Raw genomic sequence first — 26,960 nt, 5'->3', positions numbered from 1 at the left:
ATGAAAAATACATCTATATAATAATAATAACATAGAAATGAGCTCAATGACACTGAGACTTTATTTCAGGAAAATGATAACATCCCTTCTATTAACTAAAAAAATCATAATAATTTTTTTTTTTAAATAAAGATAAATGTATAAAAGAATGATAATGTTTTTTTTTAATATAAAAAAATTTATAAAAATAATAAGTAATAAAATATATTATGAAATTTTTGATAAAATAACTAAAGATAATGATTGATAAAATATATTAGAAAGAAAATCCTTTATTACAAATTCAATAACAATTTTTTTTTTATAGCCTAGGTAAGGACGTCGTCATTTTATTTTATTTTATTTTTATCTCAGATGCCAATCACTGATCGAATATGAAGTTTTCGGAATATGGGCTTTTGTTATTCCCTTCTAATTGGGAATATAAGCAACTAACAGAGGATTGATACTTAGCTTGTCATTGCATGTGTGTTTTACCAAGTATCTCATTCACGATAAAACGTGCTGATCGATCGGTGGCAGGTTCAGGACCTTGGATTTTGCTCACGGTCTCTTTCTCACCCTGGAATCGTGTCCCACCTCTTTCAATGACTCCTGTTCTGTTTCAATCAACAACGTAATCTTAGTTATGCCCCACGAGTCCATTTTTTCAACATTACCGCTTTGTTCGCCGCTGATTTTCTTCATACCTCCCATGCCTTTCGATCATACAGAATCCCCAGCACAGGGCCTAATGGCATTCAAAGGCACCATACTCTACGATGCAATTGGTATTTACGTGATACGAGAATGCTGAAAGTAGAAAATCATCATGGTTTCAATTTCCATCTGGTCATGCTTATCAATGTAACACAGTGCAACAAGGGGAATTTTAAAGGTTTTGCCATTCCAGTATTTAGATTATTGATTCCAGATATATCATGATAATAAAAACAGTGTAAATTCATTTTATTCCCATATGTATGATAATTTTTTTTAATAATGAAACTTAACATCAAGTAATTTGAATTTTATTAATGTAAAGTAAGTTTACAATTAAACAGAAATGTTATTGATATTATATAAGTGCATCAAATTTATATTAAAAACACACAAAAAAAAATAAATATATTTTTAAATCTCAACCATATACCATTAATGTAATTAAAAATATATATATTTTTATTATCAATATATTTTTTAATGCTTATGTTCAAGTATTTAAAAATTACAATTTTTTAAACTATGATTTGAATTAATTGGTTAGTAAAAACAGATAAATATCAAAACACTTTTTTTATATTACATTTTACATTGCTTAAAAAATTATAAAATTTAAACTAAATTATAATTTTATTTCCAATTATTATTATTAATAATAAAGACAATAATATATAAATTAAACATATATACATTCTAAAAAAATTATGTAACAACATTTTTAATTATATGGATTTTATTTCAATATCATGTTCAACACTATAACTTATTAATCTACATGCTTAAAAAAACATAATTCATATTTATATAATAGACATAACTGCTTTTGAGAATATCATTAATCTTTAATTTGTTACTCTTTCTAAAAATATTTTAAAATATTCTCTCTAAATTAAATCCTTACCATCTATTTAATAATTATTAATAATTAAATTAAAATTCTACACACTATATCTATAAAATAAACAAACTATAATAATAAGAGAATTAGTTTTTCTTTTGTTTTCAATTATTATAAATATATATATATATATATAAAAACAAAAGGAAAAATAATTCTCTTATTAATTAAAATAACTTAATCAGCCTAATATATATATATATATATATAAACAAAAGGAAAAATAATTCTCTTATTAATTAAAATAACTTAATCAGCCTCACTATTTTATAGAAATTAAATTTTGATCTATTTTATTATTAAAAAATGTAACATAAATCATAAAATATTACAAGTGATCTTTTTATTACCTCAAAAGATTTGATTTATTGGTGATTAAGATGAATATATATTGATTATAATTATATCATATTAATATAATTTTTTTGGAGGAAAAGTTAAATTTGTTGGAGTTAATGCTTACATTCCATATTTAAGAAGTTGGTTTGTGATGGTTGAGAAATTATCTCAACCTCTCTATCTAATTTAGGAATAAGTTGGATCTCAGAAACTCTATTTAAATGAGTAATCCGAATGTAATCGTGTGTGAGTGTGTTTACACATACACCAGTTGTGCATAATATGATTGTGTTTCTATAATTGTGTATGATTTAACGATTTTTATCTTGGTATCAGAGCTAGTATGGACCTGAACCTAGTCTTCCTTATGAAATAGAGAAATTGATTATCAAACGCCTGTACCCTAGGGCGAGAGGGGATGACAAGAACGTGTCTAATCTCGAACAGTTTGTAGAAGGTCAAGACGGCTATTGGCGCAGCCGGCTACTAATCAAGGGTAACATTCGTCACCATTCCACTCAGGCCACGGATGCCATTCCGCTCAGGCTGGAATTTTCCATCGAGGAATGCAAGAACAAGCTATTCGATCTGTCAATAGTTGATTTTTTTTAAGCCCTCAGCTGTCCATCTCTTGACATACTCTCATATGTTGTAATTGGGGAACCTGCTAGCAGTGCGTAATAGCGAGCGAAAGAGGGATCGAACCTGTGGCATCGAGGGCGGGCATCCAACCATCGTCGCCATGCCTGACAGTTTTCCTGTCAACAAAATGTTGCTCATTTAAACCCTTGATGAAGTTGTTCGCCAATGTTGGTTTTTGACAGTCGATTCCAAATTGAATCCGATCAAAAGAGGTGAGGAACGCACGGTTTTTTCCCAAGCCTGTAAGATCATTTTTTTTCCTCAACAAGATTTTTCTCGCCATTTTAGAAAAGGTATTTTATTTTGTCTTCTCTTTTATCATGGAGTTTACAGTGTTAGACAAATTTAGTGGTTTGAATTTTCCCTCATGGAAAGTAAAAATACAACTGCAATTAATGAATAAAAACTTGTGGGGAATAGTGAATGGTTCAGAAGCAGCACCTACAGATGCCAAAGAGTTACTTGAATGGAAAAATAGAGATGACAAAGCTAAGTCTATTATTGGACTTGCTCTTTCTGATTCACAATTACATCATGTAGATCTTACTAAAACATCAAAGGAAATATGGGAACATTTGGCTCAATTGTTTGGTGTAAAATCTACAAATGCAAAATTTTCCATAAAGCTGCAATTATTTAGTCTGAAAATGAATGAGGAGACATCTATGTCCAGTCATATAAATAATTTAATGTCTCTTTTAAGACAATTAAGTGAAGCTGGGACTAGGGTGGACGATGAAGATGCTAAAGCTGTATTATTAAATAGTCTTCCTTCAAGTTATAGTAATGTTGTTTTCACTTTGAGTCAAATGTCTACACAAACATTGCAAGAGACAATTGCAGCACTTCTGGGGTAGGAAAGGCGACTGAAACCAGAGGATGCCGAAGAGAACTCTCATGTAGAAAATTCCTTGTGGAAAAAGTCAAGGATGAGAAAGAAAAATGCAAACAAAGGTGACATTGAATGCTACTATTGCAGGAAAATTGGGCATACAACGTGGAATTGCAGAAGTCGTGCTAGTGATGAGTTAAAAGGGAAAGAATCAGCAAATATAACCACAGATGAATACCAATTGAATTCCGATAATGAATTCAATGAAGAGAGTGAACCTATTAAGCTATTTTAAAAATAACTAGCAGTTCAACTATGTGTCTGATGCCAATACTTAAAGATCAAGTAGCAGTAAAGCTCAATATGGATGGTTGTCCAGATAGTATGGCAGTTGCGGATCTAGGGAAGGATCTCTCATTAGTGGTAGACATGGAAGTGGTTTCCTAATGAGGTTATGCGACAGAATGGGATGTTGTCCAGTAATTGACTTCGAGAAGTCCTTGATTCGGGAGTTGAGGGAACTCGGGAATCCAACTTGCCAACTACACCTTTCCGAGGGTTATGAGGCAACTTGATGGAGCATCTACTGATAAGCTTGATTATTTTGTTATTTTCATGTAATGTAATCATTAAGGGGGGATGTTGGAGTTAAAACTTACATTCCATATTTAAGAAGTTGGTTTGTGATGGTTGAGAAATTCTCTCAACCTCTCTATCTAATTTAGAAATAAGTTGGATCTAAGAAACTCTATTTAAAAGAGTAATCTGAATGTAATCGTATGTAAGTGTGTTTACACATATGCATAATATGATTGTGCTTCACCCATAAACTACATTTAAACTTTTTTTATCTCCTTTTTAAAACTTTAGTTGATTGCAATTTCCTAAATAAATATGTGGTTTAGTTTTTTCTAAAAAGTTTCGTACCATTCATGAATCATACCCTTAATTAAAATTGTCTTACATTATTGGTATCCCATTCAAATTTTACATATATATAATTCTAATTCAAATTAATTATATATATATATATATATATATATATATATATATATATATATATATTACAGAAATCAAATCACATCCAAGGGACGACCTAATCAAAGTTGTTGGCAGCTGACGTCAATTGGATGACCGAAAGTTATCGCAGGATCCAAGAAGTCGTTTCTTTAATTTTACTTTTCATTACTCCAACAACTCTTCATCATTGAATTATGTATACCACTCAATTCCCCTCATTATTCAATATTTTCCTCCTAAATTGCGACTTCATGTTCCTTATACAAATAGATACAGCAATTGATGGACGATAACGAGAAAAAAATCTGTGGTGGTGTAAGGTTAATTTACTTTTTCATTTCTTTGTTCAACCATTTTCTCTATAAATAGAAGCGAGAAGTTTGACAACCACAGGCACATTTGCAATTTCCATTTGCCTTTCAAATCGAATTAGACTTTAGTTGCAGCAATACTATCGTGAGATCTAAATTATGAAAGATCCATGTCTCTTTGCTTAAATATATAGACTGTATTTTGTTAATTGCTGAGATTGATTAACGTATTGTGTTGTTTTGAATAATGGAAGAAGATTATTAAAAGAAAGGATTTCCTGGTATGGACATGAATTCTGAGGTTTCGAAATGGATGTCGCTCGAATCAGTGGTATGCTTTCCAAACCAATCAGAGGAAGCCTTACAAACTAAAATAGAAGAAGAAGAGGGAGAAACAGAGAGATTCAAACGCCCCCGGACAAGTTTGGACAATGAAGATGATGTGGAGGAATTTATGGCTTTGTTAGACAGAATCGAAGAAACAAAGAAACTCTTGAAAAGAAAGAGCATGAATTTCAGTGGTAGTAGTATAAGCGCAGGAGGAGGTATTAATGCAGTGGAGGGAGATCAGATGTTGACGGCCCCGCCCCTCATGCACCAGCCACAAGGCTTGTCAGATGCTGGTCAAAGCAGTACATCGCCCTGGAAAGCCTCTTTCCAATGGGAGGACTTCAACCTAACTAATTCCGTTTATGCACAAACAGATTTAAGTGGTGCTGCAGCTAAAGAAAAGAATAAAGAAGCAGAAGAAAGCGTTCAAAAGGGTAACGACCCTTTTAAAACGAGAAGTTTTCTGGATTTGGTTACGCCCGCTGAATGCTCGCATGATCACATGGATGATGTAAACAATGAGGAGGACGACGTAGAAACCCCTCCAGGGTTAGAGCTACAACTATTCCCCTGTCGGTAATGTGATCTACCTGTACCTGTATAGTGTGTCCCTGCAGGGTGATGATTCCCTACCATCCATTACTCACCCACTCTGTTATGTTGGGGGTATGATTGTAACAAGTCATGGAGAATTCCTACTGTAACTCTGCTCCATTAAACATTTTATGTTTTATTATTTTTTTAATACCAACAGTAGTATTTCAGAATCTATGAGGGTACGTCATTGGGATTAGGTGAACTTTGACTTGACAAGCCAGCCACAAGCTCTGATTGGTTGTACCTGCTCACGCTGATCGTACTGGATTGTAATTTAAACGGAGTTGTCTATAATGCGATTTTTTGGAGATTCAGGTGACGGAATCCGGCGGAAGAAATTGAGATTAAATCATGATTTGTCTCAGTTAAAATGGTTTTTTAACTGCATATTCATATTCAGCACCCTGAAAAACCACTGGGACGCTTTGATTGTGCACAAACTAGCTATCAAACTTGCGATTCCAATAAATTGCTACGGGATTTTCACCGGAAAAACCCGCCAGAAAGACTTTCAAAAAGTCGCGTTATAGACAACTGCAAACGTCATGATTGCCGGAACAAACTTATTCAATGATTTGTAATCTCATTTCATACTTAGTGATGCCATACATGATAACATGTTAAAAATAATTAAAAATTCATATTAATATTTTACAGTGATATGTTTTTTTAGAGATTGATTGAACGTTACAACGAATATTACATTTGTAAAACTTTTTTTTATCAGTACGAAAAAAGCATGACTTTATTTTAATATAGGATGATTTACATAAATAACATATTTTCTGGCAAATACCATAGCAGATAAACAATAACATAGACATATCAAGTCTATGAAAAAATCACCATATGGACAAAACCTCCTATGAACTGCGAGGAGGAGAAAAGAAGTGTGTGACCATACATAGGAAATAGTATGATATTTATATACAAACCAAAAGGTTAGGCAGGATAAGCAGATAAAAACCCTACTGATATAGAAACACCTTCTGTAAGGAGAAGGAAAACTGTCTTCGCAGAAAGACTGTGAGAAACCAAGTGGCCCAAAAGAAAACCAAGATGAGAAAGCAAAAATAGTAAGATAAAAGAAAAAACAAATACAGATTATGTTCCAGGAAGGGAGAAATCCTCTATATGATAAGTAATGTTACGCAGAAGAATGTCCATTTTCCAATTACCCGGTTGAAGTAGTAACCTTTTCTTTGAAAAACTGTCTGCTTGAACATTTTGTGACCTGTCCACATGTTGAATAGAATAATCATTTTTTCCTTTCCAATAAAAATCAATTCCGTTCATCCATCCTGTAATTGATTTTTTATGGAAATTTTCCCTATGACATGATCAATTATGATTTTAGAGTCTCCGTAGATGTGTAGAGCCGGAATGTCAAAGAAAGTACTGAGATATAGGAGACCTGAAAGTGCCATTGCTTCAACCTTGTTGTTTGTACCTTCTCCTCCATTCCAGTGGATGTAGAAGTTCTGATGTTCATTCATGGAGATGAAAATACCGCAGGCACATATTCCATTTTGAGCTGCTTGCTGACTTTGTTTTTACATTATTTGTTCTGAGGCAAACAAGAGTTATAGAGGGAGATGATCTTGTAGTAAATTTGCTCAAAATTTTCCAGCTGGTTTTGAAACAGAACTTTGTTCCTCCACTTCCAAATTATCCAAAATACAATTTGTGGGATGGATCTCCATGAGGATTTCTGTACACTCCACCATTCAAGTGAGTCTTTAAGAGAAGAGTGTTTTATAAGACTGAAGCCTAAATAAGAAAATAGTTTCCTCCATACTTGAGAGGGGATGTTGCAATTAAGGAACATATGAGAGTTATTTTCCCCTTCAGCTTTATAGATTAAGCAAAAACCCGGTCATGTCTATTGTCTCTTTTGCAAATTTTCCGATGTAAAATTTTTATTAGTTGAGAATAATTAATATTATTTTGTTATTAATGGAGAAAATAGTTACGTTGTTGTAACTTTCGCCCTAGTTTAGGATTAGTTCCTATAATTATGGGGTTTGGGTGCAACTTCCTATTTCCTAGTATTGTATTTATGGATGTAATCTTTGATTGATTTGGAATAGAGTGGATGAGAGTGATCTCTCAAGTTTGATGAGTGTAGTCTCCAGGTGCAGGCCACACCTGAGAGCTACATCTCTTTCTTTTCAATTCTGTTCACATTTTATCTTGGTATCAGAGCTCAGATTGAGTGAGCCTGATCTTTTGTCACCTGTGAGGCTGAAGTGCCTGTAGTAGCTAGCTTGCCTGTGTGGCTGGAATAGCCTGTGTGGCTTGAAGCGCCTTTGTGGCTATGTGTACACGAGAGCTCTGTGCTCGAAAATTGAGCAGGTGGACTGCAGAACACCTGGCTCAGACCCGAAAGTTTTGGCGCGGATTTTTCATGGATTGGCGCGGATTTTGCGCTGACAGTCGCGCCAATAAAGGAATTAGCACGGTTATTGAGGAATAAACTGCGCCAGAGTGCCAAAAAGCCCGATTGGCGCGGGATTTTACCCGGAAAGTCGCGCCAATTACAATACTCTAAGCGATTTTGAATTAGCACAGATTTTTCGCTCGGGGTAGCGCCAAGGGGATCTGCGAATAGCGTGAACTTCGTTTGGCGGTCTGCAAACGGTCCAGATTGACGGAGTTGTAGATCCGTCTGGGAGAGACAGATCGGGAAAGCGCCAGAGGAGATCTGCGGGAAACCTCGACTTCGTTTGGCGATCTGCAAGGAGAGCAGGATCGGCGAAGTGGCAGATCACTCCGGGAGAGGTCGATCAGATCAATTGTGATCAGATCATTGTTTCGGCTGTGTTGAAAACGCCAAATTTTCTCATTGGAGCGGGAGTGCCAGACACTGCAGATCGGTGGCAGAGGTGACAGATCGATCTGACAGGTATTGTTTTTTGTTGTTGTTAAGTAGATTCACAATGAGTAATACGATGGAATCTTACCTTAACGAGTCTAGTAAACTCAACGGGTCTAACTTCACGAATTGGAAGTTTAAGATCCAGACCCTGCTCGAAGGTGCGAACGCTTGGACTATAGTGACAGGCGATGAGCAGAAGCCGACTGCGAGCACGCAGAAGGAAGACTGGGAAAAACGAGAAAACAAGGCCAAGGTCCTGTTAAAGATGTCTGTGAAAGACAATGTCATTGCACACATCAGAGACTGTAAAACGTCCGCAGAGATTTGGACGAAAATCAAGAATCTGTATGAAACCCAGAATACAAACAGAGTTTTGGCTCTGAAAAGCAAGCTATTTTCAATGAGGATGGACGAAAGGGAGTCTGCTACTGCATTTTTCGCGCGAATTAAGGATGTTAAAGACGGATTGGTGGCCATTGGAGTGGCAGTGGCTGATGAAGATCTTCTTGCAATTACAATGAATGGGATGCGTGATGATTTCCAAACCTTCGTCACTGGAGTCTCGGCAAGGGAGAAAACACCCACGTTTGATGATCTCACTGCGATCTTGCAGCAAGAGGAAGAGCGATGACAGAATCTGAATCTGAACCCCCAAAGTGACGATCTTGCGCTGGTGGCAAAACGACGACTATCCAAAGGGAAGCAGTCACAGCAGCAATCAGTCCAGAAAGGAGGAACATCACAGAAGAATCTGCATTCTCATAAAGGTATGCTTGCAAATCATTCTGAAAAGAAATGCTTTTATTGTGGAAGGAAGGGTCATATACAGAGAGATTGTTATTATAAGAAGCAGGCTGATGAGGCAAGGAGGAGACATGTACACAGAGGATATTTTGTTGAAGAAGAAGACTTCAGTCATGAATTTCGACTGTTCACAGTCGACTGTGCCCTTTCTGCATCAAATGAAGATGACATATGGTATGTCGATTCCGGAGCATCCTCTCACATGACAGGTAATAAAGAATTTTTCGACAGTCTTGAAGAAATTATAAATGGATCAAAAATATATCTAGGGGATGATAATGGATATCAGATTAAAGGTCATGGGGTGATTTCAGTTAAGTTACCAAATGGAAAAATTAGTCACCTTTCAAATGTTTTATATGTACCTGGAATAAAGAAAAACCTGATATCTGTATCCATGATGACTGATCAAGATATGCATGTCGAATTCTTCAAGACTCACTGTGTGATAAAGGATTGCAGGAATGAAATTGTTGCAACGGGCATGCGAGTTGGAAGCCTATATAGATTGGATGCAAAAAGTATATCAAAGCAAGCCATGGTTGCAGGAGAGTTGACAGCTGAACAACTCTGGCATCAGAGGTTTGGTCATCTGAATCTGCAGGATCTCATGTTGTTACAAAAGAAAGGTATGGTCGAAGGTATCCCCATCTTTCGTAACATTCAGTCAAACTGTGATGGTTGTGCCTTAGGAAAGATGCACAGAGAACAGTTCCCTGTGCATGATAGGAGGAGGCAAACAGAAATCTTAGAGCTAGTGCACACTGATGTATGTGGTCCCATGCAGACAAGGTCGCTAGGGGGAGCATACTATTTTTTGTTGTTTACTGATGACTGCACTAGGTATTCATGGATTTATTTTTTAAACAAGAAAAGTCAGACTTTCCAATGTTTTATAGATTTCAAAACCCTGGTGGAAAGACAGTTTGGAAAAAGTATTAAAATTCTCCGATCTGATCAAGGAGGAGAATACAAATCAAAGGAATTCATGAAATACTGCAAATCTCACGGGATTGTTCAACAGTATACAGTGTCGCACACACCACAGCAAAACGGAGTTGCAGAGCGTAAAAACAGAACCCTGGTAGAGTGCGCAAGGAGCATGCTGCAAGGTAAGGGTCTATCTAATGCTTTTTGGGCAGAAGCGATAAATACTGTTGTATATTTGAAAAATAGAAGTCCTACTAGGTTTCTTGGCTTCAAAACCCCTTTTGAAGCCTTGTATGGATTTAAACCAGCAGTAAATCATTTAAGAGTCTTTGGGTCAAAGGCATTTGCACATGTACCCAAAGCTGATAGAAAGAAGCTAGACCCTAAGGCAGTCAAATGCATCTTTGTTGGTTATGGCACAGAGTTTAAAGCATACAAACTGTTCAATCCTGAGTCTCGTAAGACATTTGCAAGTAGAGATGTAGTCTTTCATGAACAGGTACAGGAAATGAAAGCTGATGTTGGAGATGATTGGCACATTCCATTGCTGTTGGAGGAAAGCAGCGAGGATGAAAGGGAGTAGGAACAGGAGCAGAAAGAAGAAAATGAAGAAGAACAACAAGAAGGTGAAAGAGCAGGCCCAGTTATTGCAGAAGAATACAAATTTGAGGTAAGTCCCCTACCAAGAAGGTGAGGTAGGAAGACTCAATTGCCATTGAAGTTGAGAAACTATGCTTTGATGTCAAAAGTTTTGAACATTGTAGAACCCTCTAATTACAAAGAAGCTAGTCAATTTGAGGAATGGAGAGCTGCAATGAATGAGGAGATGGAATCAATTTTTAGAAATAATACTTGGGAATTAGTAGAGGTGCCTAAAAATAAAACACCTATAGGAAGCAAGTGGCTGTTTAAACCAAAAATGAATGCAGACGGAAGTATAGATAAGTTAAAAGCTAGGTTGGTTGCAAAAGGATATTCACAGCAGGAAGGTATAGATTTTGATGATACTTTTGCACCTGTAGCAAAGCTAAATACAATTAGAATGCTTATTGCTTTAGCTACTAAACGTAATTGGGAATTACACCAGCTTGATGTTAAATCTGCATTTTTAAATGGTGATTTAAAACAAGAAATTTACTTAGTACAGCCAGAAGGATATGTAAAGCAGGGGCAGGAACATCTTGTTTACAGATTGAAAAAGGCTTTATATGGTTTAAAGCAAGCACCCAGGTCTTGGTACGAAAAGGTTGATTCTTTCTTTATAGAGTATGGTTTCCATAGAAGTTTAAATGACCCAAATTTGTATACCAAGTACAATGATCAGGGGCAGATTATTTTGATTTCTCTATATGTGGATGATATGATTTTAATAGGAAATGCAGATGACTTAATCAGAGGAATCAAAAGGCTCATGGCACAAGTTTTTGAGATGAAAAATCTCGGAAGCCTTAACTATTGTCTGGGATTAGAAGTATTCAGAGATACTGGGCAAACTTTTCTTACCCAAGGGAAGTATGCTAGAAATCTGTTGGAAAAGTTTGGGATGGATCGGTGTAGATCAGCAGCAACACCTTTGCAGCAAAATCTGAAATTGAGCAGTGACGATGGCACTAAGGAGGTAGATGCCACAATGTACAGACAGCTGGTTGGCAGCCTTATATATCTTACAACAACCAGACCCGACTTGGCATACTCAGTTAGTGTATTAAGCCAATTCATGTCAAAACCGCGTGAAAGTCACTGGACAACAGCAAAAAGCGTGTTGAGGTATCTTTGTGGTACTGTTCATTTTGGTATTTTATACACTGATGTATCTGATGTTACTCTAGCAGGTTTTTCAGACTTAGACTGGGCAGGTAACCTGGATGATCAGAGGTCCATCACAGGTTATGCATTTAACATAGGTTCTGGGGTAATTGCATGGAGCAGCAAGAAACAAAGTACTGTAGCTTTGTCGTCATGTGAAGCTGAATATCAAGCATTGTGTGCAGCAACATGTGAAGCAATCTGGTTGAGGAGACTTCTTAACGATGTAGGAAAAGAACAGAAGCAACCCACTTCTATCAAAAGCGACAACCAAAGCACTATCAAATTAGCATACAATCCAGTGTTTCATAAAAACACCAAACACATAGACACCCAGTTTCACTTTGTTAGAGAAAAAATACAGTCAAAAGAAATTGTTGTTGAATATTGTAAAACTTGTGACAATGTGGCTGATATTTTTACAAAGCCTCTTGCACGAGTGAAATTTGAATTGTTTAGAAAGATGCTAGGAGTTCAGGAGAACCCTTTCTCCATTAAGGGGGGGAGTTGAGAATAATTAATATTATTTTGTTATTAATGGATAAAATAGTTACGTTGTTGTAACTTTCTTCCTAGTTTAGGATTAGTTCCTATAATTATGGGGTTTGGGTGCAACTTCCTATTTCCTAGTATTGTATTTATGGATGTAATCTTTGATTGATTTGGAATAGAGTGGATGAGAGTGATCTCTCAAGTTTGATGAGTGTAGTCTCCAGGTGCAGGCCACACCTGAGAGCTACATCTCTTTCTTTTCAATTCTGTTCACATTTTATCTTTATTATGGAAAACCAACCAAAGGAAAATAATAATAATTTTGTAAGGAACAACTGTTTATTAGAGCCATAATCGAGTTACAGAGCCGATTAAAAATGAGAATAAGCATGTGAAATGTGACAGCATGTTTCGTAAAAAGGCGTAGATAATCACAAAGGATAAGATATCTTGCTACAGGCGAGAATTTAACAGCCTTTATACAGTGTTGTACACGGCCGCCTGTCTATCTAGTGGCACTGCATAAAAAATTCTCACTGCCATGGTTTTATAATTATGTTAATGAGTATTTAGGTATATTTATTTTGGAGTAGGGTTTTTAAAATTTTAATTATCAATCATATAAATTTATCTTAAATATTTGTAATTTTTTTATGAGTAGATATTATCTAAATATTTTGTTGAATTATTTAATTTTTAAAATTTTTAAAATTTTTTTTTGGTGGACATTAGCAAAATTTCAACTTTATGACAAATGAACAACATTACACATCATAGAACAACAATACACATCATAGTGGGCTGCAGAATCAACCTTTTGACTCAATAATTATTAATAATGTTAATAGATATGTCTATTTTAGAATAGGGATTATAAAGTTTTAATTTAATTATAGCACCGAGAAGGATCTCCAACCCAATAATGTTTAACATTGATTAAGTCAAATTACATAAAAGTTAAATAAAAATAAAAAAGTAAAATTAAATAAAAAGATTAATGTAATGTAATGTAAACATTTTAACTAGGTCAAATTCAAAAATAAAAACAATAAAAAAATAACCATATAAAAATAAAATAAAAATGCTTATGGTATTGACCCATGGTATTCATGCGTATTATAGCCTATTTAAATGAGTAGATTAAACCAGCTTAGATCCATCTTAACTTTGAATATACCAACAGCTAAGAGGGATCAAATCTCGATTCTCTTGATATGCAAACCTATTTTAGAGTGAAGACTTGGTAGATCTAGAGTTAAGATAGATCCACATAATATTCTAGAATATTTTTAGTAGCATACGCTAATGAAAAACTAAAATTTATTTCCTAAGTAGTATACATGTTTTCTCTTTTTAATTAAATTTATTAATTAAAAAAAATGTTATATAAACAAGTGTCATATGAGAAGAGTTGTGTTTTTTTTGGGTATTTAATATTGAGAATTCATAGTATTGGCCCATGCCATTGTAACAACAACTATATACAAATTAAGAATCTCCATTGTTAAGAATCTTATTACTTGTCTTTTAAAATGTATATATATATTTAGCACATATATTAATTAATTTTTCCTATTGGGCTTTGGATTGATGGTGAATGGGTTTACTTATAATGCACTCCATGAGTATAGTCTTTTTATCCAAAATTGGACGATATAATTGAAAACAAGTTTGTGATTTTTTGGTGTTTAAAATACATTTTAGAATGCACAAATAGATTCATCACCATGAAAAATCCTAGAAAAGTCAAATTCTATAGATTAAATAACTTAAACTCAAGTTCTTAAAAATCTTTGCTGTATTTTAGTTAAAGTTTACAAAAACACTCTTAAAAATGTTAATTTCGTGTACTAGTTAAACTATATCATTCATATATATATATATAACCAAACCAACCTGTAATCAATAAAATTAAAAAAATTTCATATCACATAAAATGTTATTTGGCCCAGGAGTGTTTAGAGATGCAAAAAGATGGGTAAAAGTTTATATTCATTTAATTTTGGAACTATTAAGTTTTAAGATGGACCAATCCCTCTAGGTTCAAACTTTTATTTTAATACAAAATTAAGAAACTTTATCTAGAATTAAATGAATTGATAAATAAGAGTTAAATGAATTAATAAATCCAAAATAAAATGGACTTAGGCTAATTTATTTATTAATATTTTTCCTTTTTAAAAAAAATATGGTGATAAATAAGAACTAAATGAATTAATAAATCCAAAATAAAATGGATCTAGCCTAATTTAATTATTAATATTTTTCCTTTTTTTAAAAATATGTTGATTAATAGTAATAATTATTCATATTTTTTCTTTTAAAAAAAAATATCGTGATTGATAGTAATAAAAATGTCTCGTTTCTAAACTAGAACTATTACATAGTTGCTCATATTCCACACTACTACTATTTCAGAAGCACAAAAAAAATTCTAACCCAGGCTTTATGGCACCTCTGGCTAAATATTCTAAACAAGTGCCTTTTGTAAACTTTGTAAAAAACTCCTGAGTCCTGACAACAAAATATACGTACATAACGTCAAAGGATTTTGAAACATAATAAAAAGGTCTAACGGCTAATAGTGCTGTCTATTCTGTTATCCCTTGGATTTTGAAACATAATAAAAAGGTGTAGCAGCTAATAGTCCTGTCTATTCTGTTATCCCTTGGATTTTGAAACATAATAAAAAGGTCTAACAGCTAATAGTCCTGTCTATTCTGTTATCCCTGGTTCCTACCTCGTGGACTCTCTTCGTCTTTTTCTTGTTCATCGCTGGTTCTTCAATGCTTGAAACCTGCTCAAGGACACACTGAGCTACACTAGTGAAAAGATTTTCATGCTATGGGAGTCTAACACCCATTGTAACCAACTCTATTCTCACTTTAATTTAGAACTTCTCCAATTTGCTTTGCAGTAGTGCAAATTTTTCATTTCATTTTCCTCAGCTGCATTCCTCTATTGCAGAACATTCGACGTACCCTCCATTACTTCTAAAACCCTGTCCAAGAGCTGATTCGATTTCTCCTATTCATTCCATTTATTGGATTTCTCCTATTCATTCAAATAATTGGATGGGCCACGGTCCGCCATGGCAAGTCTATTTGGCCTTTCTCTTATAAAGCCAATTCGTAGCCCATGGACGTGAGCACTTTAAACTACTGCAACACATCCTCGAAGAAGAAATGCACCAAGAAATCCTACTCTCCCACTGTTAATAATTCATTGTAGCTCTGTCACTAGAGTTCTCAGCGATAGAACATCGCAAAAGTGGATATTGTCATCACCATCTTTCATCCGACATCCCAAAATTTTCGAATCCATTTTTGGATTGCGTAGAGCATGGGATATATCGAGATTGATATAGAGGGGCAAAGCAAGTAATTCCATTCTACCAACATTGAATGTAGAAACAAGGTCGAGGCCCTTCTCACATTGATATTCTAGTTCCCACCTTGGAGTATTAAATTCTACTGCCACCTGTGTGAGCGAGGGGATCGAGTTGACAGCCAAATGTTATAACTATTTTGACATGAGTATTATAATTTGTGATCGTGGCATTAATATGAGCGTCCAATATTCCTTCTTTGCAAGCTCCGGTGCATGCTCATGTGATATCGCATTTGATCATATAAATAGTTTCCTTCAGCTAGAGTTTTCCCTTGTATTCGTCTCGAACCACCAACTACCTTTATCGTTTGAATTATTCCCTTGGGTATTGCCCATTATTTTCATGGTAAGGGAAAATTTATAAATCGCCTATTATCCAATTCCAAAGATCCATGTGTTTCTTTGTTTGGTATTTTTTCAGTAATTGGGTTCAATTATCTTAACACGTGAGAAAGTCAATTTGCTCAAATTGTTTGAATTGCAGCATAATCCTTTGCAATAAATAAGGGAGGGCAGAGTTTTGAGCCTTTTGTTTTCAAAACTTTTTGAATAACTACGAATGAGGTGCCCACCATAGTTATTTTTGTAATTTCTTGTATTTAGTTGGATTGTTGTTTGTATACCTCAACTCTTAAGCATATTTAGCTTTTATTTTTTCGTTTACGCAAAGATGATATTATTAATAATTATAATTACTTTTTATTTTTATATAATTTTATTTAGTCAAAATATTTGTATTAATAATTATAATTAATATTTTTTTAAATATAATTTGACTCAATCAAAATGTTTAGATAATTTGATTCTCGTCACAAAATTTTCTCTTATATGATTTTTACCGAACTTTTTTTTGTGTCAAACACATTATGCATCATAGAAACCTGAACTAAAAAATAACAAGAAATTACATATCTTCTATACTGGGTTGAAGAGTGTTTCTCAACTCAATGATATCTATGGTAAAGTGGGGTGAATATCCATAGTTAAAAATCTTGTTATATTGTAAGTATTAAGTTTTTATATACTTATTATTGAAATTTAAATATGATTACAAAATTATTATTTTAATTTATATTGTAAAATGAATATTAATTTATATCTACTATTTATTGGGCCTAAGTTTTAGCAGAGTATGGAAGAGATGTTGTAAGATTATGTGATGTGATGTGATGCTATGTTATGTAAATTTTTTGGCTCAGTAAACAAGTAAATAAAATATAAAAATAAAAATAACCTTACGTTAAACATTTTTACTCGATCAAAAATAAAAATAAAGATTTTCTTTTTTAAATAACTCTACATTAAAACAAAAATAACTATAAACTAAAATAATAAGGTTTTTGAGCTCCAGGTTTATGAGAAACCCTAGTATTGACCCATATTATTCATGTGGAATATAGCATATTTAAAGGAGGAAATCCACATCTACCAGGCATAGAGAGAGAAATTTCTTTTAGAGTGAAATGAGATTTGATACCTCTCGAACCTTGATAGATTATGAGTTAAGATGGATCTAGAATAGTATATTTTAATGTGATAAAGGGTTTAGATATATGTCAAAAATAATTATAATATTTTTTGGTTTTAGATTTAATTAAAATAATGTTATAAAAGTAAATTTAAGAAAAATATTTTAAATATGTTTTGATTGTGAAATGAGAGATGATTTTTGGACATGTGGTATTGATGAGCCATGGTATTGACCCATGATATTATAACAAATCCCATCTACAAATTAATAGTATTTATGGTAAATTTGGCGTGAATATCCATGGCTAAATATTGTTATATTGTATGTATTAAATCTTTTTTGTGTTTATTAATTAAATTTAAATGTAGCTACTAAATAATTATTTTAATTTATAAGGCAAAATGAATTTTAACACATAGATACTATTTATATGTTATATACTTTAATGTGATATATTTTATTATAAAAAAGGCAAAATTACAATATAACAAATTGAATTTTATTATTTTTAACTTTTTAAGGATACTATAATATCTACCCCATACCCATACCAGGATTTACATTACTTTTAACCTTTTATTATTATTTAATTCAACTCATATGTAAATGTTTAGAAAACATTTATGTATTAATATATATTCAATATATTGAGCCTACATGTAAAAATATTTACATACTTTCTTACATTATACCTACACATCAAGCTTCTCTCAACACAATTAGCTAACCATATACATAGAAATGTGAACATGAACATTATGATTATGAGAGTAAGCAAGAAAAGCTTTTTAATTCTCCTTGAAGCAAAGTTATTGTCCATCCTTCTCATCCTAGATAGTAGAACCCATGAACTCCACTCTTTCCTCTTTTCCAACACCAATACCATAAACTTTAGAGTTGAGACCAAAAAACACCTTGTAGAGAATAATGAATTTAGCCTCAGGGCTCCTCAAATAGTGAACCGACTAAAAGACATTGTCTTTACTCTTCTGCCACCGCATCAAAACAAGTTCTAGCTAATGAATAAAACTCCATAGCATAGAACACCTTTCCATTCGTGAACTTTAAAACTCTATATCATCCACCCAATCCTTGTCATAGTTTAATTGGTAAAGGTACGTTACGTGAATATGCTTAACAAAGTTAATTGGTTTACCAATAACTACTTAGGAATCATGGGAGGTGATTATGGATACCTTTGTCTAGCTTTTTTGGTAGCCCTACAACCCTCGCATCATTGAGAGACACCTTAAAAAAAGAGTCTATTCCCCTTCCAATTATGAAAGACACCGATTTTAGCCATTTGAAGACACCTTAATAGAAGAGACTATTCCCCTTCAAATTATGGAAGACACCCATTAGCGGTATAACCCCCTCGGAGCATACACCTTAATAGAAGAGACTATTCCCCTTCAAATTATGGAAGACACCCATTTTAGCCGTACAACCCCCTCGGAGCATTCAGAGACACTTTAATAGAAGGGTCTATTTCGCTTCAAATTATGGAAAATGCCCATTTTATTAGACTCCACAGTTTTAGGATTGTAAACAAGATAGATAGTTACTAATAAAAATGGGATGACTACTAATAAAAGTGAGAGTGATCTTAGAGATACTTAAAATGAAACTAAAACTACTCAGAATTGTGAACAAGGAAAGTTGTGTTGGGACCTAAAAAACCTAAACCTAACCATAGTTATCAAAACTACTATTGAAAAACATAGCCAAAGAATAAAACCCCACACTGCTGAATGCAACCAGAAACGAGCAAACCAACAACCCACAGGACAACCAAACGAATGGAACTAATCGATAAGGGAAAAACCAACACTGGGCCAACTAGAACTCGATGGAAACCTAATATCTTTAAGAGATAGAATACTATCTCGTTGCTTTTCATGATCACAAAGAAAAATATCAAAGACCATCAGTCAACAAACGTTAAACCTCATCCCTAGACATCCACGTGTCCAAGCCATTGTTTGGGGGCATCCCTCACACCCATCCAGGGGAATAATAATAAGTTATAACAACAAGACATTATAAATGATTTAAGGGTTTGGTCGAGAATATGTCTGGAATATTATTTGTAAAAAATATATATAATAGAATTTAAAATTTTATCTTTAAATGTGTACTAAGAAATGAATAAAGTTAGAAAGTAAACAAAATCAATCATTTTCTAATTGTTTTTCCAATATAATAAGGTTTTTTTAAGTTATAGTTCCACATTTGATGGGAGCATTACATATGGAAGGGATTATTCCATATTAAAAAGACAATTTTAAAAATGGGGTGGATTAAAAATAACGATTCCAATTCCTATAAGGTTTCTTTTTGTTTTTTCTTTTCTGAGTTTTACGTTGTTTGTATCCCAATATGATAGGACTAGGACTTTTCGTGGGAGTAATAGTTCCACATTTCATGGGAAATTACCTTTCTAAATTTTCAATTTAAATATTATCTTATTTTAAAAACACTAAAACTTAAAAAAACAAATGGATTTTAAAAAAAAATCGTTTTTTATTATTTTTTTAAATTATTATTATTATTATTATTTTTAAAAATAGTTATGGTTTAATTCGTTATATATATATATATATATATATATATATTATAATTATTTTACAATATTAAATATTTGTTTTTGGTAAGCTAGTATTCATGGGGATTTGAATTGGTATCAAGGAGTGCTTTAATAGTGCACTCATTCACCATCAATCAAAAATCTTGCTTGGTTTTACAATATTAAATACCATTATAGTTTATTGCCCTTAGAGGCGCTCTCCAACACTCTATAGGGGTAAATGTTTATAACATTGTGGTAGATGTCAAGCATAAATGTTTAACATTTAACAAATTTAATCTAATGTCAATTTCCTAATTAAAAATTGATATAGTTATTATGTATAAACAAGATATTATGGAAAGAAGTGGAATTGGATTCATATAAATTCAACATTTTAACTAGGTCAAATTACATAAAAAAAATATGGAAAAAATAAAATAAAATTAATAACTATATTTATATGGAATGTGAAGTGGAAAAGTAAATTGCTTGCTCAAGTAGAAGAACTTGCATAAAATTTGGTGGGTAGTAACCAGTAGTAAGTCTACACATGTATAGTTTTACTCATACATAAGTGTTGAAGAAAACATAAATAATGGTGGGAAGTAACATTGGTGAGTATGTTTTTTTACATAAGTGTTGAAAAAAACATAAATAATGGTGGGGAGTAACTCCTATAAGTATGTTTTTTTACATATTATTCCCATCTGCTTTTTATGCAAAGACTTGCTTAAATTATGTTGGGAAGTAATTGATACTAGATATGTTATTTATTTGAGTATAAGTTATTTTCAAGTATTTTATTTTATGGTGGGAAGTAATTGTTGGTAGATATTTTATTTACTTAAGTATAAGTTATTTTCAAGTATTTTATTTCTGGATGGTTTTCCTACAAATTTTAAAGATAAAAAATTACTACACAAATATCAAAAATCATGCATGAATATTGCAACCATATCCATAAATTATGACATAAAATATGTAAGGAAGTTATCCGCATGGAATTATATTGTTGGAGTGGGAGAGAGATTGAGGGAAGATGAAAGAAATAGAGGGATAGACATATTAAACTTAATAGTTACAATAAAATTACAATAACAAGTTTGTTAACCATGGATATTCACCCCCACTTTACCATGGATATTATTAACTTGTAAGTAGGTTTTGAAACAATACCATGGGCCGATACCATGGCTTATCAATACCACAAGCGTAAAAACCATAACTCATTTCACAAGAAAAAGATAAAAGGTAAAATATTTTAGACACTACATTGTTTACATAAAGTGAAAAGTCTCCATCATAGGGATGGAGGGGGGCAGATAGAGAGAGTGAAATGGAGCAGAGAGAGGGAGGAGAAATAAGGAAAGATGGGAGAGAAGGAGAGAGGGATGAAGATAGTGACAAAATTGGATGGTGGAGAGAGAGAGTGATAGGGAGGAGAGAGAGAGAGAGATGGAGGTGTAAGAGAGAGGGATAGAGATGAATGAAGAGATATAGGAGGGGAGGGAGAGGAGACAGGGAGGAAGAGAGATATGTAGTTGGATGGGGAGAGAGGGGGAGGAAGAGAAAGAGAGAGGGAGGGAGATAGTGACAAAGTTGGAGGGTAGAGAGAGAGATGGTGATGAGAGATGGAGGGAGGTGGGAGATAAGGGAGAGAGGGGAAGGAAGAGAGAGAGGACTTCAGAGAGAGGGAGGTAGGGAGAGATGGACGTGGAGGGGGAGAGAGATAGAGGTGGAGAGAGAGAGGGAGTGACAATGGAGAGTTGAAGAGAGAGTTAGTGAGGAAGGAGAGGAGAGAGAGGGAGAGAAGGGAAAGGGAAAGAACTATATAGAGATGGAGACATCTAGATGAAAGCTAGAGGTAAGTGGAGAGAGAGGAGATAAGGAGGGAGACAGTGACATAGTTGAATGATAGAGAGAGATAGAGTGATGGGGATGAGGGAGAGAGGGAGGTGGGAGAGAAAGGGAGAGATAGGAGGAAAAGAGAGAGGGCTTGAGAGAGAGAAGGAGAAATGGAGGGGGAGAGATAGGGTAGAAGAAATATATAGAGAAAGGTGGAGAGAGAGAGGGGGTAACAAGGGAAAGATGGAGAGAGGGTGAAAGAGAGAGTAGAGAAAGAGGGAGGAAAGATAGAGAGTGATAGATAGATCCAACCTACATATGGTATATGTGTATATAAAAATCAAACTAGAACCATCTTAACCTCAATCTATCAAGCACAAAAAGGCATCAAATCTCTTGAGATACAAACCTCTTTTAAAATGAAAAGAGATTTGATCCCTCTTAGTGCTTCTTATATCTAGGGTTAAGATAGATATAACATGATCTTAATGAATAAATGAAATTTAACCATAAAAAATCAATACAGAAATCAATATTTAAAACAAAATAGCAAAAACTAAAGATATTTTAATTTACTTATGTTAAAATACAAAATTCCATGCTTGCATTAAAGCTACTTTAATTTAATGAAAACCACATTTACTAAAATTGTGATTACCACTTAGCAGTCCATGACTACTGGTAATTATTCAAATTTATACATTTGGAAGTTTTATTTAATTAATTAGAAATGTAAACAAGAATGTCTTTCAGAACAATCACATCATTTTCTTTAGCCTTCCATGGCTACTGGTAACAAATAAATACATTTGGAAAGAATAAATAACAAGGATGCATAAAATATCCATTGATCCTAAAGAAGAAATAGCAAGGATGCATCAAAGTGTAGAAGTGGCCGCTAGAAACTAGCCATTAGGAATTATTTATTTAATTAATAAAAAAATATTTATTGCACCGAGAGCTACTGTACGCCGAGTATGGGGTAGATCAATGTAAATGTAAACGTAAATGTAAATGTAAAATTAAACGTAAATGTAAATCTAAAGAGCCCAGTTGGGGTAGATCTCACATAAAAACATAAACTTGTAAATGTAAATGTAAACGTAATGTTTAACATTTAACATTTTTAATCTAATGTCATCCCTATTTAAAAATATATCTAATTATCTATTAAAATCTAATTGTTTGTATTTATAAAGAGAATATAAATTATAGATGTATGGTAAATAAATAAAAATACAAATAAACTAGAGGTAGGGTAAATAAATAAAACCTCCTTTTATATTTATTCCATAAACCTCTTTATATTTAATGAAAACTCAACAAATATGTTTTATTTAGGTGAATCCTATGAGCCAAATACATGGGACAAATAATTATTAATACCATGGGCCAAAAACTCAACAAATATGTTTTATTCGGGTGAAGCCTATGTGCCAAATACATGGGACAAAATATTATTAATACTGTTGGCCAAATACCGTATTTATAAAATAAATATAAAAGAGGTATAAAGATGTATGATAAATAAATAAAAATATATCAAATAGGATTAGAAATCAACATCTAATTATATACCAAGCCTATGGGCCAAATACCATGGTAAATAAAAGATATATGATAAATAAATATAAATATAAATAAAGCAGAGGTATAGTAAATAAATAAAACCTCTTTTTATATTTACTCCATAAACCTCTTTATACTTACTAACACTCAAAAAATAGGTTTTGTTTTGATGACGTCTATGGGCCAAATTATTATTATTATTATTATTAAATATAATATTCATATTAATATATTATAATATTAATATTATTAAATTTAATAACTTTGGATTAATGCAATATTAATTTTTTTATATTTTAATATATATTAATATACCATGATATATATTAAATCTAGATATATATGAGAAGGAATAACAAAGACATAGAGTGATAAAGGTGGAGAGAGGAGTGAAAAGGGAGAGATAGGAGATCAAACTGGATAGGGGAGAGGAGGATTGAAGAGAGAGGGAGGGAGATGAGTCAGAGATGTAAAGAAGGGTAAGAGAGGGAGAGGGAGTCACAAAGATGGAGGGGGAGGGAGAGGAGAGAGGAGGGGAGATAGTGAGAGGATTGGAGGGTGGACAGAGAGAGATGGGGGAAGAGAGAGGAAGCTAGAGAGAGAGGCAGAGAGAGGAAGGATGAGAGAGAAGAATTGCAAGAGAGGAGGAGAGAGGGAGGGAAGAAGAAATACATAGAGAGTGAGAAGTGGTGAGAGAGGGAGTGACAAGGGAGAGATGGAGAGAGAGAGAGTATGTTTAGGGTTGAGTTAAAGAGACAAATAAATATGGATAGACAGAAGGAGAGAGGGAGGGATATAGTAACATAGTTGGAGAGAGAGAGAGAGAGAGTGACGGGGAAGAGAGAGGATCAGAGGGAAGAGAGAGAGAAAGAGAGAGTGTGTGTGTGTGTGTGTTGGGGAAGAAATAGGATCATAGGGAAGAGAGAGATAGAGAGAGAGGATTGGAGGGAAAATAGAAAGAGAGAGAGAGAGAGAGAGAGAGAGAGAGAGAATACTTGAGAGAGAGGAGGAGAGTGATGGGGGAAGATAGAGGATTGGAGGGAAAAAGGATTGAGTGATGGGGGAAAGGGAGGGAGGCAGGAGATAAAGGGAGGGAGAGGAAGTATGAGAGAGTGGACTTGAGAGAGAGGAGGAGAGAGGGAGGGAAGAAGAAATACATAGAGAGTGAGAAGTGGAGAGAGAGAGAGGGAGTGACAAGGGAGATATGGAGAGAGAGTGTGTATGTTTGGGGGTGAGATAAAGAGACAAAGAAGGAGAGATGGAGAGAATGGGGGAGAGAAGGAGAGAGGAGAGCTAGAAGAATATAGTAACAGATTTCTAGAGAGAGAGAGAGAGAGAGAGAGAGAGGAGAGATGGAGTTGGAGGGGAAGGGAGGGAGGTAAGAATAAAGAAATAGATAGAGAAAGGAGGATAAAGAGAGACACAATGAAAAGAAAGATGGAGAGAGAGGGAGAGAGGATAACAAGATGGAAGAGAGATATAAGTGGGGGAGAGGGAGAGAAGGGGAAGAGAGAGAGAGGGAGGGAGAGGAGGAGGGAGAGATAGATAGATAGATTGGAGAAAGAGATTGTATGTTTTTTGGGTGATATAGAGAGACAAAAGGAGATAGAGATATTGATGCAAAGTGAAGAGAGGGAAGAAGAGAGAGATGGAGAGACAGATGGAGGGACAAAGAGATGCATAGGTATGGAGTGAGAGAGCATGTGTATTTTGGGGGTTGAGATAGAGATAAAAATATGGAGAGATGGAGGGAGATATATATATATATATATATCGAGGGGGGAGAGGGGAGAATATTTATTGCACTAGATGCATTGATTTCAGTGTATATGTTGATTTCTGATTTGATGTAATTGGATATATGATGGTACATTAATTTTAAAGTGATTGGATTAATATTGTGCAATGATTTTAGTGTAAGCATAAAAAATTATTGACAATGTACATTGATTTTTGTGTGAGAAAGAGAGACAAGGTATGTTGTTTACTAAAATATCGCGAGCTAAATATTTAACCTGTCCTCTTCATATAACCGATATGAAATGACCACAAAAGTAACAAGGGTGCAATAAGAATAGTAGAAGAAAATAGTTTGAGATTAAGAACAATGAAAGACTATGTGTAATTTACTATATTATTATTATTCACATTTTCTATCATTCAACACTATTACAAAGTCAGTTTTGTAGAATTTCCCACTGTAGATCACCTGATAATGCAATATAGTAAAGCAAAATACTTGATGTACTTCTACAAACAAACTTGCGGAAGCTTAATCGATTTTGAGCAAGATCAAATAGAACACATATAACAGAGAATGAGAAATCAATCACACATGAACATAGAAGAATACTCTGGGGAAAGCCTCAGCTAAAAACCTCGATATCTGTATTATCATACAAGTGGAAATATGTTTGGATTACACAAAGCTTTAGCTCACAAGCTATCCAACGCTTAGCACAATCCCTCATTTCTGCTCATAGACTGAATAGACACAACATATTCCTTCCTCCAATCCTCCAAGCCTCCTATTTCCTTGCGCAGTTTCTCTTGGGTCCTCTAGCTACCCCCTGTGTGAATTGACCTCTCACACCACTCACCAAACTCAGAAGTATCTGCGCAATATCCAAGGAATGAATTCCTTCTGCACGCAAGAGATATCCTCAATGGAATAATCTTGCAACTGATAGTACATTGTCCCATCATCTGATCTCAACTGGGTCTCTAACTGAACTGACATGCATGAGTTATTTACAAGAGAATATTCAGTTATCTGAAGTGAAATAGTTACATGCATGCGTGCATTAACTAAGTGAACTCACAATCAGTTCCACAAAGTGTTGGAACTAATCTAACTGGAATTAACTTAGTTAACTGAGCTAACTAATTACAACTCAAAGTACAACTCATCCTGATCTCCTTAATCAAGGGATAAATTCCTCAATAAAAGGAGAAACTGCTGCATGTCTTCACATAGGTTTCATGTTTTATTTTCTACAACTAATTAACTCAAGATGAATTAATTAATTATTTTACAAACAACTGCTAAGATCAAATTCGAATTTTAATTCTCAATTTTAGTTCAGGGACTGACTAAAATTGGAATGTATCCCGAAATGCTATTTATAGCAGTGCTATTTTTAGCACTTCTATTTTTAACATTTCTTATTGTTATTTTCAACACTCCCTCTCAACAAGAAAGGGATTATTAGTCACCCCAATCCTGTCTCTATGGAACTCGAACTCGCATTTTGACAATGCCTTAGTCAAAATATCAGCATCTTGTTCCTCGGTCGAAACATACAGCAACAACATGATCCTCTTCACCACATAGTCTCGAAGATGATGATACCAGATATCAATGTGCTTGGACGTGTCATGAATTACTGGATTCTTAGAGAGTTTGATACAACTTTGATTATCGCAATAGATCATAGTTGGATCCATCCTCTGACCAAACAATCCAACTAGAATCTTCTGCATCCAAATGGCCTCACATGCTGCCTGACTCGTAGCCATGTATTCAGCCTCTACT

The sequence above is a fragment of the Pinus tabuliformis genome, chromosome 9 (assembly GCF_031772625.1).
Source record: "Pinus tabuliformis cultivar Carrire ecotype Pingquan chromosome 9, CPIR1, whole genome shotgun sequence".
Lineage (NCBI taxonomy): Eukaryota > Viridiplantae > Streptophyta > Pinopsida > Pinales > Pinaceae > Pinus > Pinus tabuliformis.
This window is presented reverse-complemented; position numbering follows the sequence as displayed.